Below are 16,547 nucleotides of genomic sequence, written 5' to 3' on the forward strand. Positions count from 1 at the left end.
TAAGTAGGAGATATCTGTGATACTAGTGTATGGGGACAGCGGACATTTCGGGAGAGGAAGGTAAGTAGGAGATATCTGTGATACTAGTGTATGGGGACAGCGGGCCATTTCGGGAGAGGAAGGTATGTAGGAGATATCTGTGATACTAGTGTATGGGGACAGCGGACATTTCGGGAGAGGAAGGTAAGCAGGAGATATCTGTGATACTAGTGTATGGGGACAGCGGGACATTCCGGGAGAGGAAGGTATGTAGGAGATATCTGTGATACTAGTGTATGGGGACAGCGGACATTTCGGGAGAGGAAGGTAAGTAGGAGATATCTGTGATACTAGTGTATGGGGACAGCGGGCCATTTCGGGAGAGGAAGGTATGTAGGAGATATCTGTGATACTAGTGTATGGGGACAGCGGACATTTCGGGAGAGGAAGGTATGTAGGAGATATCTGTGATACTAGTGTATGGGGACAGCGGGCCATTCCGGGAGAGGAAGGTAAGTAGGAGATATCTGTGATACTAGTGTATGGGGACAGCGGGCCATTTCGGGAGAGGAAGGTAAGTAGGAGATATCTGTGATACTAGTGTATGGGGACAGCGGCCATTTCGGGAGAGGAAGGTAAGTAGGAGATATCTGTGATACTAGTGTATGGGGACAGCGGGCCATTCCGGGAGAGGAAGGTAAGTAGGAGATATCTGTGATACTAGTGTATGGGGACAGCGGGCCATTTCGGGAGAGGAAGGTAAGTAGGAGATATCTGTGATACTAGTGTATGGGGACAGCGGCCATTTCGGGAGAGGAAGGTATGTAGGAGATATCTGTGATACTAGTGTATGTGGACAGCGGGCCATTCCGGGAGAGGAAGGTAAGTAGGAGATATCTGTGATACTAGTGTATGGGGACAGCGGGCCATTTCGGGAGAGGAAGGTATGTAGGAGATATCTGTGATACTAGTGTATGGGGACAGCGGCCATTTCGGGAGAGGAAGGTATGTAGGAGATATCTGTGATACTAGTGTATGTGGACAGCGGGCCATTCCGGGAGAGGAAGGTAAGTAGGAGATATCTGTGATACTAGTGTATGGGGACAGCGGGCCATTTCGGGAGAGGAAGGTAAGCAGGAGATATCTGTGAAACTAGTGTATGGGGACAGAGGGCCATTCCGGGAGAGGAAGGTAAGCAGGAGATATCTGTGATACTAGTGTATGGGGACAGCGGCCATTCCGGGAGAGAAAGATATGTAGGAGATATCTGTGATACTAGTGTATGGGGACAGCGGGCCATTCCGGGAGAGGAAGGTAAGTAGGAGATATCTGTGATACTAGTGTATGGGGACAGCGGGCCATTTCGGGAGAGGAAGGTAAGCAGGAGATATCTGTGATACTAGTGTATGGGGACAGAGGGCCATTCCGGGAGAGGAAGGTAAGTAGGAGATATCTGTGATACTAGTGTATGGGGACAGCGGGACATTCTGGGAGAGGAAGGTAAGCAGGAGATATCTGTGATACTAGTGTATGGGGACAGCGGCCATTCCGGGAGAGGAAGGTATGTAGGAGATATCTGTGATACTAGTGTATGGGGACAGCGGGCCATTCCGGGAGAGAAAGGTAAGCAGGAGATATCTGTGATACTAGTGTATGGGGACAGCGGCCATTCCGGGAGAGAAAGGTATGTAGGAGATATCTGTGATACTAGTGTATGGGGACAGCGGCCATTCCGGGAGAGAAAGGTAAGTAGGAGATATCTGTGATACTAGTGTATGGGGACAGCGGGACATTCCGGGAGAGGAAGGTATGTAGGAGATATCTGTGATACTAGTGTATGTGGACAGCGGGCCATTCCGGGAGAGGAAGGTAAGCAGGAGATATCTGTGATACTAGTGTATGGGGACAGCGGGCCATTCCAGGAGAGGAAGGTAAGCAGGAGATATCTGTGATACTAGTGTATGGGGACAGAGGGCCATTCCGGGAGAGGAAGGTAAGCAGGAGATATCTGTGATACTAGTGTATGGGGACAGAGGGCCATTCCGGGAGAGGAAGGTAAGCAGGAGATATCTGTGATACTAGTGTATGGGGACAGAGGGCCATTCCGGGAGAGGAAGGTAAGTAGGAGATATCTGTGATACTAGTGTATGGGGACAGCGGGACATTCCGGGAGAGGAAGGTAAGCAGGAGATATCTGTGATACTAGTGTATGGGGACAGCGGCCATTCCGGGAGAGGAAGGTATGTAGGAGATATCTGTGATACTAGTGTATGGGGACAGCGGGCCATTCCGGGAGAGAAAGGTAAGCAGGAGATATCTGTGATACTAGTGTATGGGGACAGCGGCCATTCCGGGAGAGAAAGGTATGTAGGAGATATCTGTGATACTAGTGTATGGGGACAGCGGCCATTCCGGGAGAGAAAGGTAAGTAGGAGATATCTGTGATACTAGTGTATGGGGACAGCGGGACATTCCGGGAGAGGAAGGTATGTAGGAGATATCTGTGATACTAGTGTATGTGGACAGCGGGCCATTCCGGGAGAGGAAGGTAAGCAGGAGATATCTGTGATACTAGTGTATGGGGACAGCGGGCAATTCCGGGAGAGGAAGGTAAGCAGGAGATATCTGTGATACTAGTGTATGGGGACAGCGGCCATTCCGGGAGAGAAAGGTATGTAGGAGATATCTGTGATACTAGTGTATGGGGACAGCGGGCCATTCCAGGAGAGGAAGATATGTAGGAGATATCTGTGATACTAGTGTATGGGGACAGCGGCCATTCCGGGAGAGGAAGGTAAGCAGGATATATCTGTGATACTAGTGTATGGGGACAGCGGGCCATTCCGGGAGAGGAAGGTATGTAGGAGATATCTGTGATACTAGTGTATGGGGACAGCGGGCCATTTCGGGAGAGAAAGGTAAGCAGGAGATATCTGTGATACTAGTGTATGGGGACAGCGGCCATTCCGGGAGAGAAAGGTATGTAGGAGATATCTGTGATACTAGTGTATGGGGACAGCGGCCATTCCGGGAGAGAAAGGTATGTAGGAGATATCTGTGATACTAGTGTATGGGGACAGCGGGCCATTCCAGGAGAGGAAGATATGTAGGAGATATCTGTGATACTAGTGTATGGGGACAGCGGCCATTCCGGGAGAGGAAGGTAAGCAGGAGATATCTGTGATACTAGTGTATGGGGACAGCGGGCCATTCCGGGAGAGGAAGGTATGTAGGAGATATCTGTGATACTAGTGTATGGGGACAGCGGGCCATTTCGGGAGAGAAAGGTAAGCAGGAGATATCTGTGATACAAGTGTATGGGGACAGCGGCCATTCCGGGAGAGAAAGGTATGTAGGAGATATCTGTGATACTAGTGTATGGGGACAGCGGCCATTCCGGGAGAGAAAGGTATGTAGGAGATATCTGTGATACTAGTGTATGGGGACAGCGGGCCATTCCAGGAGAGGAAGATATGTAGGAGATATCTGTGATACTAGTGTATGGGGACAGCGGGCCATTCCGGGAGAGGAAGGTATGTAGGAGATATCTGTGATACTAGTGTATGGGGACAGCGGGCCATTTCGGGAGAGGAAGGTATGTAGGAGATATCTGTGATTCTAGTGTATGGGGACAGCGGGCCATTTCGGGAGAGGAAGGTATGTAGGAGATATCTGTGATACTAGTGTATGAGGACAGCGGCCATTCCGGGAGAGAAAGGTAAGCAGGAGATATCTGTGATACTAGTGTATGGGGACAGCGGGCCATTTCGGGAGAGGAAGGTAAGTAGGAGATATCTGTGATACTAGTGTATGGGGACAGCGGCCATTTCGGAGGAGGAAGGTATGTAGGAGATATCTGTGATACTAGTGTATGTGGACAGCGGGCCATTCCGGGAGAGGAAGGTAAGTAGGAGATATCTGTGATACTAGTGTATGGGGACAGCGGGCCATTTCGGGAGAGGAAGGTATGTAGGAGATATCTGTGATACTAGTGTATGGGGACAGCGGCCATTTCGGGAGAGGAAGGTATGTAGGAGATATCTGTGATACTAGTGTATGTGGACAGCGGGCCATTCCGGGAGAGGAAGGTAAGTAGGAGATATCTGTGATACTAGTGTATGGGGACAGCGGGCCATTTCGGGAGAGGAAGGTAAGCAGGAGATATCTGTGATACTAGTGTATGGGGACAGAGGGCCATTCCGGGAGAGGAAGGTAAGCAGGAGATATCTGTGATACTAGTGTATGGGGACAGCGGCCATTCCGGGAGAGAAAGATATGTAGGAGATATCTGTGATACTAGTGTATGGGGACAGCGGGCCATTCCGGGAGAGGAAGGTAAGTAGGAGATATCTGTGATACTAGTGTATGGGGACAGCGGGCCATTTCGGGAGAGGAAGGTAAGCAGGAGATATCTGTGATACTAGTGTATGGGGACAGAGGGCCATTCCGGGAGAGGAAGGTAAGTAGGAGATATCTGTGATACTAGTGTATGGGGACAGCGGGACATTCCGGGAGAGGAAGGTAAGCAGGAGATATCTGTGATACTAGTGTATGGGGACAGCGGCCATTCCGGGAGAGGAAGGTATGTAGGAGATATCTGTGATACTAGTGTATGGGGACAGCGGGCCATTCCGGGAGAGAAAGGTAAGCAGGAGATATCTGTGATACTAGTGTATGGGGACAGCGGCCATTCCGGGAGAGAAAGGTATGTAGGAGATATCTGTGATACTAGTGTATGGGGACAGCGGCCATTCCGGGAGAGAAAGGTAAGTAGGAGATATCTGTGATACTAGTGTATGGGGACAGCGGGCCATTCCGGGAGAGGAAGGTATGTAGGAGATATCTGTGATACTAGTGTATGTGGACAGCGGGCCATTCCGGGAGAGGAAGGTAAGCAGGAGATATCTGTGATACTAGTGTATGGGGACAGCGGGCCATTCCGGGAGAGGAAGGTAAGCAGGAGATATCTGTGATACTAGTGTATGGGGACAGAGGGCCATTCCGGGAGAGGAAGGTAAGCAGGAGATGTCTGTGATACTAGTGTATGGGGACAGCGGGCCATTCCGGGAGAGGAAGGTAAGTAGGAGATATCTGTGATACTAGTGTATGGGGACAGCGGCCATTCCGGGAGAGAAAGGTATGTAGGAGATATCTGTGATACTAGTGTATGGGGACAGCGGGCCATTCCAGGAGAGGAAGATATGTAGGAGATATCTGTGATACTAGTGTATGGGGACAGCGGCCATTCCGGGAGAGGAAGGTAAGCAGGAGATATCTGTGATACTAGTGTATGGGGACAGCGGGCCATTCCGGGAGAGGAAGGTATGTAGGAGATATCTGTGATACTAGTGTATGGGGACAGCGGGCCATTTCGGGAGAGAAAGGTAAGCAGGAGATATCTGTGATACTAGTGTATGGGGACAGCGGCCATTCCGGGAGAGAAAGGTATGTAGGAGATATCTGTGATACTAGTGTATGGGGACAGCGGCCATTCCGGGAGAGAAAGGTATGTAGGAGATATCTGTGATACTAGTGTATGGGGACAGCGGGCCATTCCAGGAGAGGAAGATATGTAGGAGATATCTGTGATACTAGTGTATGGGGACAGCGGGCCATTTCGGGAGAGGAAGGTAAGTAGGAGATATCTGTGATACTAGTGTATGGGGACAGCGGCCATTTCGGGAGAGGAAGGTATGTAGGAGATATCTGTGATACTAGTGTATGTGGACAGCGGGCCATTCCGGGAGAGGAAGGTAAGTAGGAGATATCTGTGATACTAGTGTATGGGGACAGCGGGCCATTTCGGGAGAGGAAGGTATGTAGGAGATATCTGTGATACTAGTGTATGGGGACAGCGGCCATTTCGGGAGAGGAAGGTATGTAGGAGATATCTGTGATACTAGTGTATGTGGACAGCGGGCCATTCCGGGAGAGGAAGGTAAGTAGGAGATATCTGTGATACTAGTGTATGGGGACAGCGGGCCATTTCGGGAGAGGAAGGTAAGCAGGAGATATCTGTGAAACTAGTGTATGGGGACAGAGGGCCATTCCGGGAGAGGAAGGTAAGCAGGAGATATCTGTGATACTAGTGTATGGGGACAGCGGCCATTCCGGGAGAGAAAGATATGTAGGAGATATCTGTGATACTAGTGTATGGGGACAGCGGGCCATTCCGGGAGAGGAAGGTAAGTAGGAGATATCTGTGATACTAGTGTATGGGGACAGCGGGCCATTTCGGGAGAGGAAGGTAAGCAGGAGATATCTGTGATACTAGTGTATGGGGACAGAGGGCCATTCCGGGAGAGGAAGGTAAGTAGGAGATATCTGTGATACTAGTGTATGGGGACAGCGGGACATTCCGGGAGAGGAAGGTAAGCAGGAGATATCTGTGATACTAGTGTATGGGGACAGCGGCCATTCCGGGAGAGGAAGGTATGTAGGAGATATCTGTGATACTAGTGTATGGGGACAGCGGGCCATTCCGGGAGAGAAAGGTAAGCAGGAGATATCTGTGATACTAGTGTATGGGGACAGCGGCCATTCCGGGAGAGAAAGGTATGTAGGAGATATCTGTGATACTAGTGTATGGGGACAGCGGCCATTCCGGGAGAGAAAGGTAAGTAGGAGATATCTGTGATACTAGTGTATGGGGACAGCGGGACATTCCGGGAGAGGAAGGTATGTAGGAGATATCTGTGATACTAGTGTATGTGGACAGCGGGCCATTCCGGGAGAGGAAGGTAAGCAGGAGATATCTGTGATACTAGTGTATGGGGACAGCGGGCCATTCCAGGAGAGGAAGGTAAGCAGGAGATATCTGTGATACTAGTGTATGGGGACAGAGTGCCATTCCGGGAGAGGAAGGTAAGCAGGAGATATCTGTGATACTAGTGTATGGGGACAGAGGGCCATTCCGGGAGAGGAAGGTAAGTAGGAGATATCTGTGATACTAGTGTATGGGGACAGCGGCCATTCCGGGAGAGAAAGGTATGTAGGAGATATCTGTGATACTAGTGTATGGGGACAGCGGGCCATTCCAGGAGAGGAAGATATGTAGGAGATATCTGTGATACTAGTGTATGGGGACAGCGGCCATTCCGGGAGAGGAAGGTAAGCAGGATATATCTGTGATACTAGTGTATGGGGACAGCGGGCCATTCCGGGAGAGGAAGGTATGTAGGAGATATCTGTGATACTAGTGTATGGGGACAGCGGGCCATTTCGGGAGAGAAAGGTAAGCAGGAGATATCTGTGATACTAGTGTATGGGGACAGCGGCCATTCCGGGAGAGAAAGGTATGTAGGAGATATCTGTGATACTAGTGTATGGGGACAGCGGCCATTCCGGGAGAGAAAGGTATGTAGGAGATATCTGTGATACTAGTGTATGGGGACAGCGGGCCATTCCAGGAGAGGAAGATATGTAGGAGATATCTGTGATACTAGTGTATGGGGACAGCGGCCATTCCGGGAGAGGAAGGTAAGCAGGAGATATCTGTGATACTAGTGTATGGGGACAGCGGGCCATTCCGGGAGAGGAAGGTATGTAGGAGATATCTGTGATACTAGTGTATGGGGACAGCGGGCCATTTCGGGAGAGAAAGGTAAGCAGGAGATATCTGTGATACAAGTGTATGGGGACAGCGGCCATTCCGGGAGAGAAAGGTATGTAGGAGATATCTGTGATACTAGTGTATGGGGACAGCGGCCATTCCGGGAGAGAAAGGTATGTAGGAGATATCTGTGATACTAGTGTATGGGGACAGCGGGCCATTCCAGGAGAGGAAGATATGTAGGAGATATCTGTGATACTAGTGTATGGGGACAGCGGGCCATTCCGGGAGAGGAAGGTATGTAGGAGATATCTGTGATACTAGTGTATGGGGACAGCGGGCCATTTCGGGAGAGGAAGGTATGTAGGAGATATCTGTGATACTAGTGTATGGGGACAGCGGGCCATTTCGGGAGAGGAAGGTATGTAGGAGATATCTGTGATACTAGTGTATGAGGACAGCGGCCATTCCGGGAGAGAAAGGTAAGCAGGAGATATCTGTGATACTAGTGTATGGGGACAGCGGGCCATTTCGGGAGAGGAAGGTAAGTAGGAGATATCTGTGATACTAGTGTATGGGGACAGCGGCCATTTCGGAGGAGGAAGGTATGTAGGAGATATCTGTGATACTAGTGTATGTGGACAGCGGGCCATTCCGGGAGAGGAAGGTAAGTAGGAGATATCTGTGATACTAGTGTATGGGGACAGCGGGCCATTTCGGGAGAGGAAGGTATGTAGGAGATATCTGTGATACTAGTGTATGGGGACAGCGGCCATTTCGGGAGAGGAAGGTATGTAGGAGATATCTGTGATACTAGTGTATGTGGACAGCGGGCCATTCCGGGAGAGGAAGGTAAGTAGGAGATATCTGTGATACTAGTGTATGTGGACAGCGGATCATTCCGGGAGAGGAAGGTAAGTAGGAGATATCTGTGATACTAGTGTATGTGGACAGCGGATCATTCCGGGAGAGGAAGGTAAGTAGGAGATATCTGTGATACTAGTGTATGGGGACAGCGGACATTCCGGGAGTGGAAGGTATGTAGGAGATATCTGTGATACTAGTGTATGGGGACAGCGGACATTCCGGGAGAGGAAGGTAAGTAGGAGATATCTGTGATACTAGTGTATGGGGACAGCGGACATTTCGGGAGAGGAAGGTAAGTAGGAGATATCTGTGATACTAGTGTATGGGGACAGCGGGCCATTTCGGGAGAGGAAGGTATGTAGGAGATATCTGTGATACTAGTGTATGGGGACAGCGGACATTTCGGGAGAGGAAGGTAAGCAGGAGATATCTGTGATACTAGTGTATGGGGACAGCGGGACATTCCGGGAGAGGAAGGTATGTAGGAGATATCTGTGATACTAGTGTATGGGGACAGCGGACATTTCGGGAGAGGAAGGTAAGTAGGAGATATCTGTGATACTAGTGTATGGGGACAGCGGGCCATTTCGGGAGAGGAAGGTATGTAGGAGATATCTGTGATACTAGTGTATGGGGACAGCGGACATTTCGGGAGAGGAAGGTATGTAGGAGATATCTGTGATACTAGTGTATGGGGACAGCGGGCCATTCCGGGAGAGGAAGGTAAGTAGGAGATATCTGTGATACTAGTGTATGGGGACAGCGGGCCATTTCGGGAGAGGAAGGTAAGTAGGAGATATCTGTGATACTAGTGTATGGGGACAGCGGCCATTTCGGGAGAGGAAGGTAAGTAGGAGATATCTGTGATACTAGTGTATGGGGACAGCGGGCCATTCCGGGAGAGGAAGGTAAGTAGGAGATATCTGTGATACTAGTGTATGGGGACAGCGGGCCATTTCGGGAGAGGAAGGTAAGTAGGAGATATCTGTGATACTAGTGTATGGGGACAGCGGCCATTTCGGGAGAGGAAGGTATGTAGGAGATATCTGTGATACTAGTGTATGTGGACAGCGGGCCATTCCGGGAGAGGAAGGTAAGTAGGAGATATCTGTGATACTAGTGTATGGGGACAGCGGGCCATTTCGGGAGAGGAAGGTATGTAGGAGATATCTGTGATACTAGTGTATGGGGACAGCGGCCATTTCGGGAGAGGAAGGTATGTAGGAGATATCTGTGATACTAGTGTATGTGGACAGCGGGCCATTCCGGGAGAGGAAGGTAAGTAGGAGATATCTGTGATACTAGTGTATGGGGACAGCGGGCCATTTCGGGAGAGGAAGGTAAGCAGGAGATATCTGTGAAACTAGTGTATGGGGACAGAGGGCCATTCCGGGAGAGGAAGGTAAGCAGGAGATATCTGTGATACTAGTGTATGGGGACAGCGGCCATTCCGGGAGAGAAAGATATGTAGGAGATATCTGTGATACTAGTGTATGGGGACAGCGGGCCATTCCGGGAGAGGAAGGTAAGTAGGAGATATCTGTGATACTAGTGTATGGGGACAGCGGGCCATTTCGGGAGAGGAAGGTAAGCAGGAGATATCTGTGATACTAGTGTATGGGGACAGAGGGCCATTCCGGGAGAGGAAGGTAAGTAGGAGATATCTGTGATACTAGTGTATGGGGACAGCGGGACATTCCGGGAGAGGAAGGTAAGCAGGAGATATCTGTGATACTAGTGTATGGGGACAGCGGCCATTCCGGGAGAGGAAGGTATGTAGGAGATATCTGTGATACTAGTGTATGGGGACAGCGGGCCATTCCGGGAGAGAAAGGTAAGCAGGAGATATCTGTGATACTAGTGTATGGGGACAGCGGCCATTCCGGGAGAGAAAGGTATGTAGGAGATATCTGTGATACTAGTGTATGGGGACAGCGGCCATTCCGGGAGAGAAAGGTAAGTAGGAGATATCTGTGATACTAGTGTATGGGGACAGCGGGACATTCCGGGAGAGGAAGGTATGTAGGAGATATCTGTGATACTAGTGTATGTGGACAGCGGGCCATTCCGGGAGAGGAAGGTAAGCAGGAGATATCTGTGATACTAGTGTATGGGGACAGCGGGCCATTCCAGGAGAGGAAGGTAAGCAGGAGATATCTGTGATACTAGTGTATGGGGACAGAGGGCCATTCCGGGAGAGGAAGGTAAGCAGGAGATATCTGTGATACTAGTGTATGGGGACAGAGGGCCATTCCGGGAGAGGAAGGTAAGCAGGAGATATCTGTGATACTAGTGTATGGGGACAGAGGGCCATTCCGGGAGAGGAAGGTAAGTAGGAGATATCTGTGATACTAGTGTATGGGGACAGCGGGACATTCCGGGAGAGGAAGGTAAGCAGGAGATATCTGTGATACTAGTGTATGGGGACAGCGGCCATTCCGGGAGAGGAAGGTATGTAGGAGATATCTGTGATACTAGTGTATGGGGACAGCGGGCCATTCCGGGAGAGAAAGGTAAGCAGGAGATATCTGTGATACTAGTGTATGGGGACAGCGGCCATTCCGGGAGAGAAAGGTATGTAGGAGATATCTGTGATACTAGTGTATGGGGACAGCGGCCATTCCGGGAGAGAAAGGTAAGTAGGAGATATCTGTGATACTAGTGTATGGGGACAGCGGGACATTCCGGGAGAGGAAGGTATGTAGGAGATATCTGTGATACTAGTGTATGTGGACAGCGGGCCATTCCGGGAGAGGAAGGTAAGCAGGAGATATCTGTGATACTAGTGTATGGGGACAGCGGGCCATTCCGGGAGAGGAAGGTAAGCAGGAGATATCTGTGATACTAGTGTATGGGGACAGCGGCCATTCCGGGAGAGAAAGGTATGTAGGAGATATCTGTGATACTAGTGTATGGGGACAGCGGGCCATTCCAGGAGAGGAAGATATGTAGGAGATATCTGTGATACTAGTGTATGGGGACAGCGGCCATTCCGGGAGAGGAAGGTAAGCAGGATATATCTGTGATACTAGTGTATGGGGACAGCGGGCCATTCCGGGAGAGGAAGGTATGTAGGAGATATCTGTGATACTAGTGTATGGGGACAGCGGGCCATTTCGGGAGAGAAAGGTAAGCAGGAGATATCTGTGATACTAGTGTATGGGGACAGCGGCCATTCCGGGAGAGAAAGGTATGTAGGAGATATCTGTGATACTAGTGTATGGGGACAGCGGCCATTCCGGGAGAGAAAGGTATGTAGGAGATATCTGTGATACTAGTGTATGGGGACAGCGGGCCATTCCAGGAGAGGAAGATATGTAGGAGATATCTGTGATACTAGTGTATGGGGACAGCGGCCATTCCGGGAGAGGAAGGTAAGCAGGAGATATCTGTGATACTAGTGTATGGGGACAGCGGGCCATTCCGGGAGAGGAAGGTATGTAGGAGATATCTGTGATACTAGTGTATGGGGACAGCGGGCCATTTCGGGAGAGAAAGGTAAGCAGGAGATATCTGTGATACAAGTGTATGGGGACAGCGGCCATTCCGGGAGAGAAAGGTATGTAGGAGATATCTGTGATACTAGTGTATGGGGACAGCGGCCATTCCGGGAGAGAAAGGTATGTAGGAGATATCTGTGATACTAGTGTATGGGGACAGCGGGCCATTCCAGGAGAGGAAGATATGTAGGAGATATCTGTGATACTAGTGTATGGGGACAGCGGGCCATTCCGGGAGAGGAAGGTATGTAGGAGATATCTGTGATACTAGTGTATGGGGACAGCGGGCCATTTCGGGAGAGGAAGGTATGTAGGAGATATCTGTGATACTAGTGTATGGGGACAGCGGGCCATTTCGGGAGAGGAAGGTATGTAGGAGATATCTGTGATACTAGTGTATGAGGACAGCGGCCATTCCGGGAGAGAAAGGTAAGCAGGAGATATCTGTGATACTAGTGTATGGGGACAGCGGGCCATTTCGGGAGAGGAAGGTAAGTAGGAGATATCTGTGATACTAGTGTATGGGGACAGCGGCCATTTCGGAGGAGGAAGGTATGTAGGAGATATCTGTGATACTAGTGTATGTGGACAGCGGGCCATTCCGGGAGAGGAAGGTAAGTAGGAGATATCTGTGATACTAGTGTATGGGGACAGCGGGCCATTTCGGGAGAGGAAGGTATGTAGGAGATATCTGTGATACTAGTGTATGGGGACAGCGGCCATTTCGGGAGAGGAAGGTATGTAGGAGATATCTGTGATACTAGTGTATGTGGACAGCGGGCCATTCCGGGAGAGGAAGGTAAGTAGGAGATATCTGTGATACTAGTGTATGGGGACAGCGGGCCATTTCGGGAGAGGAAGGTAAGCAGGAGATATCTGTGATACTAGTGTATGGGGACAGAGGGCCATTCCGGGAGAGGAAGGTAAGCAGGAGATATCTGTGATACTAGTGTATGGGGACAGCGGCCATTCCGGGAGAGAAAGATATGTAGGAGATATCTGTGATACTAGTGTATGGGGACAGCGGGCCATTCCGGGAGAGGAAGGTAAGTAGGAGATATCTGTGATACTAGTGTATGGGGACAGCGGGCCATTTCGGGAGAGGAAGGTAAGCAGGAGATATCTGTGATACTAGTGTATGGGGACAGAGGGCCATTCCGGGAGAGGAAGGTAAGTAGGAGATATCTGTGATACTAGTGTATGGGGACAGCGGGACATTCCGGGAGAGGAAGGTAAGCAGGAGATATCTGTGATACTAGTGTATGGGGACAGCGGCCATTCCGGGAGAGGAAGGTATGTAGGAGATATCTGTGATACTAGTGTATGGGGACAGCGGGCCATTCCGGGAGAGAAAGGTAAGCAGGAGATATCTGTGATACTAGTGTATGGGGACAGCGGCCATTCCGGGAGAGAAAGGTATGTAGGAGATATCTGTGATACTAGTGTATGGGGACAGCGGCCATTCCGGGAGAGAAAGGTAAGTAGGAGATATCTGTGATACTAGTGTATGGGGACAGCGGGCCATTCCGGGAGAGGAAGGTATGTAGGAGATATCTGTGATACTAGTGTATGTGGACAGCGGGCCATTCCGGGAGAGGAAGGTAAGCAGGAGATATCTGTGATACTAGTGTATGGGGACAGCGGGCCATTCCGGGAGAGGAAGGTAAGCAGGAGATATCTGTGATACTAGTGTATGGGGACAGAGGGCCATTCCGGGAGAGGAAGGTAAGCAGGAGATGTCTGTGATACTAGTGTATGGGGACAGCGGGCCATTCCGGGAGAGGAAGGTAAGTAGGAGATATCTGTGATACTAGTGTATGGGGACAGCGGCCATTCCGGGAGAGAAAGGTATGTAGGAGATATCTGTGATACTAGTGTATGGGGACAGCGGGCCATTCCAGGAGAGGAAGATATGTAGGAGATATCTGTGATACTAGTGTATGGGGACAGCGGCCATTCCGGGAGAGGAAGGTAAGCAGGAGATATCTGTGATACTAGTGTATGGGGACAGCGGGCCATTCCGGGAGAGGAAGGTATGTAGGAGATATCTGTGATACTAGTGTATGGGGACAGCGGGCCATTTCGGGAGAGAAAGGTAAGCAGGAGATATCTGTGATACTAGTGTATGGGGACAGCGGCCATTCCGGGAGAGAAAGGTATGTAGGAGATATCTGTGATACTAGTGTATGGGGACAGCGGCCATTCCGGGAGAGAAAGGTATGTAGGAGATATCTGTGATACTAGTGTATGGGGACAGCGGGCCATTCCAGGAGAGGAAGATATGTAGGAGATATCTGTGATACTAGTGTATGGGGACAGCGGCCATTCCGGGAGAGGAAGGTAAGCAGGAGATATCTGTGATACTAGTGTATGGGGACAGCGGGCCATTCCGGGAGAGGAAGGTATGTAGGAGATATCTGTGATACTAGTGTATGGGGACAGCGGGCCATTTCGGGAGAGAAAGGTAAGCAGGAGATATCTGTGATACTAGTGTATGGGGACAGCGGCCATTCCGGGAGAGAAAGGTATGTAGGAGATATCTGTGATACTAGTGTATGGGGACAGCGGCCATTCCGGGAGAGAAAGGTATGTAGGAGATATCTGTGATACTAGTGTATGGGGACAGCGGGCCATTCCAGGAGAGGAAGATATGTAGGAGATATCTGTGATACTAGTGTATGGGGACAGCGGGCCATTCCGGGAGAGGAAGGTATGTAGGAGATATCTGTGATACTAGTGTATGGGGACAGCGGGCCATTTCGGGAGAGGAAGGTATGTAGGAGATATCTGTGATACTAGTGTATGGGGACAGCGGGCCATTTCGGGAGAGGAAGGTATTTAGGAGATATCTGTGATACTAGTGTATGAGGACAGCGGCCATTCCGGGAGAGAAAGGTAAGCAGGAGATATCTGTGATACTAGTGTATGGGGACAGCGGGCCATTTCGGGAGAGGAAGGTAAGTAGGAGATATCTGTGATACTAGTGTATGGGGACAGCGGCCATTTCGGGAGAGGAAGGTATGTAGGAGATATCTGTGATACTAGTGTATGTGGACAGCGGGCCATTCCGGGAGAGGAAGGTAAGTAGGAGATATCTGTGATACTAGTGTATGGGGACAGCGGGCCATTTCGGGAGAGGAAGGTATGTAGGAGATATCTGTGATACTAGTGTATGGGGACAGCGGCCATTTCGGGAGAGGAAGGTATGTAGGAGATATCTGTGATACTAGTGTATGTGGACAGCGGGCCATTCCGGGAGAGGAAGGTAAGTAGGAGATATCTGTGATACTAGTGTATGGGGACAGCGGGCCATTTCGGGAGAGGAAGGTAAGCAGGAGATATCTGTGATACTAGTGTATGGGGACAGAGGGCCATTCCGGGAGAGGAAGGTAAGCAGGAGATATCTGTGATACTAGTGTATGGGGACAGCGGCCATTCCGGGAGAGAAAGATATGTAGGAGATATCTGTGATACTAGTGTATGGGGACAGCGGGCCATTCCGGGAGAGGAAGGTAAGTAGGAGATATCTGTGATACTAGTGTATGGGGACAGCGGGCCATTTCGGGAGAGGAAGGTAAGCAGGAGATATCTGTGATACTAGTGTATGGGGACAGAGGGCCATTCCGGGAGAGGAAGGTAAGTAGGAGATATCTGTGATACTAGTGTATGGGGACAGCGGGACATTCCGGGAGAGGAAGGTAAGCAGGAGATATCTGTGATACTAGTGTATGGGGACAGCGGCCATTCCGGGAGAGGAAGGTATGTAGGAGATATCTGTGATACTAGTGTATGGGGACAGCGGGCCATTCCGGGAGAGAAAGGTAAGCAGGAGATATCTGTGATACTAGTGTATGGGGACAGCGGCCATTCCGGGAGAGAAAGGTATGTAGGAGATATCTGTGATACTAGTGTATGGGGACAGCGGCCATTCCGGGAGAGAAAGGTAAGTAGGAGATATCTGTGATACTAGTGTATGGGGACAGCGGGCCATTCCGGGAGAGGAAGGTATGTAGGAGATATCTGTGATACTAGTGTATGTGGACAGCGGGCCATTCCGGGAGAGGAAGGTAAGCAGGAGATATCTGTGATACTAGTGTATGGGGACAGCGGGCCATTCCGGGAGAGGAAGGTAAGCAGGAGATATCTGTGATACTAGTGTATGGGGACAGAGGGCCATTCCGGGAGAGGAAGGTAAGCAGGAGATGTCTGTGATACTAGTGTATGGGGACAGCGGGCCATTCCGGGAGAGGAAGGTAAGTAGGAGATATCTGTGATACTAGTGTATGGGGACAGCGGCCATTCCGGGAGAGAAAGGTATGTAGGAGATATCTGTGATACTAGTGTATGGGGACAGCGGGCCATTCCAGGAGAGGAAGATATGTAGGAGATATCTGTGATACTAGTGTATGGGGACAGCGGCCATTCCGGGAGAGGAAGGTAAGCAGGAGATATCTGTGATACTAGTGTATGGGGACAGCGGGCCATTCTGGGAGAGCAAGGTATGTAGGAGATATCTGTGATACTAGTGTATGGGGACAGCGGGCCATTTCGGGAGAGAAAGGTAAGCAGGAGATATCTGTGATACTAGTGTATGGGGACAGCGGCCATTCCGGGAGAGAAAGGTATGTAGGAGATATCTGTGATACTAG

Source organism: Taudactylus pleione, unplaced genomic scaffold (genome assembly GCF_031769625.1).
Source record: "Taudactylus pleione unplaced genomic scaffold, aTauple2 ptg000449l, whole genome shotgun sequence".
Classification (NCBI taxonomy): Eukaryota; Metazoa; Chordata; class Amphibia; order Anura; family Myobatrachidae; genus Taudactylus; species Taudactylus pleione.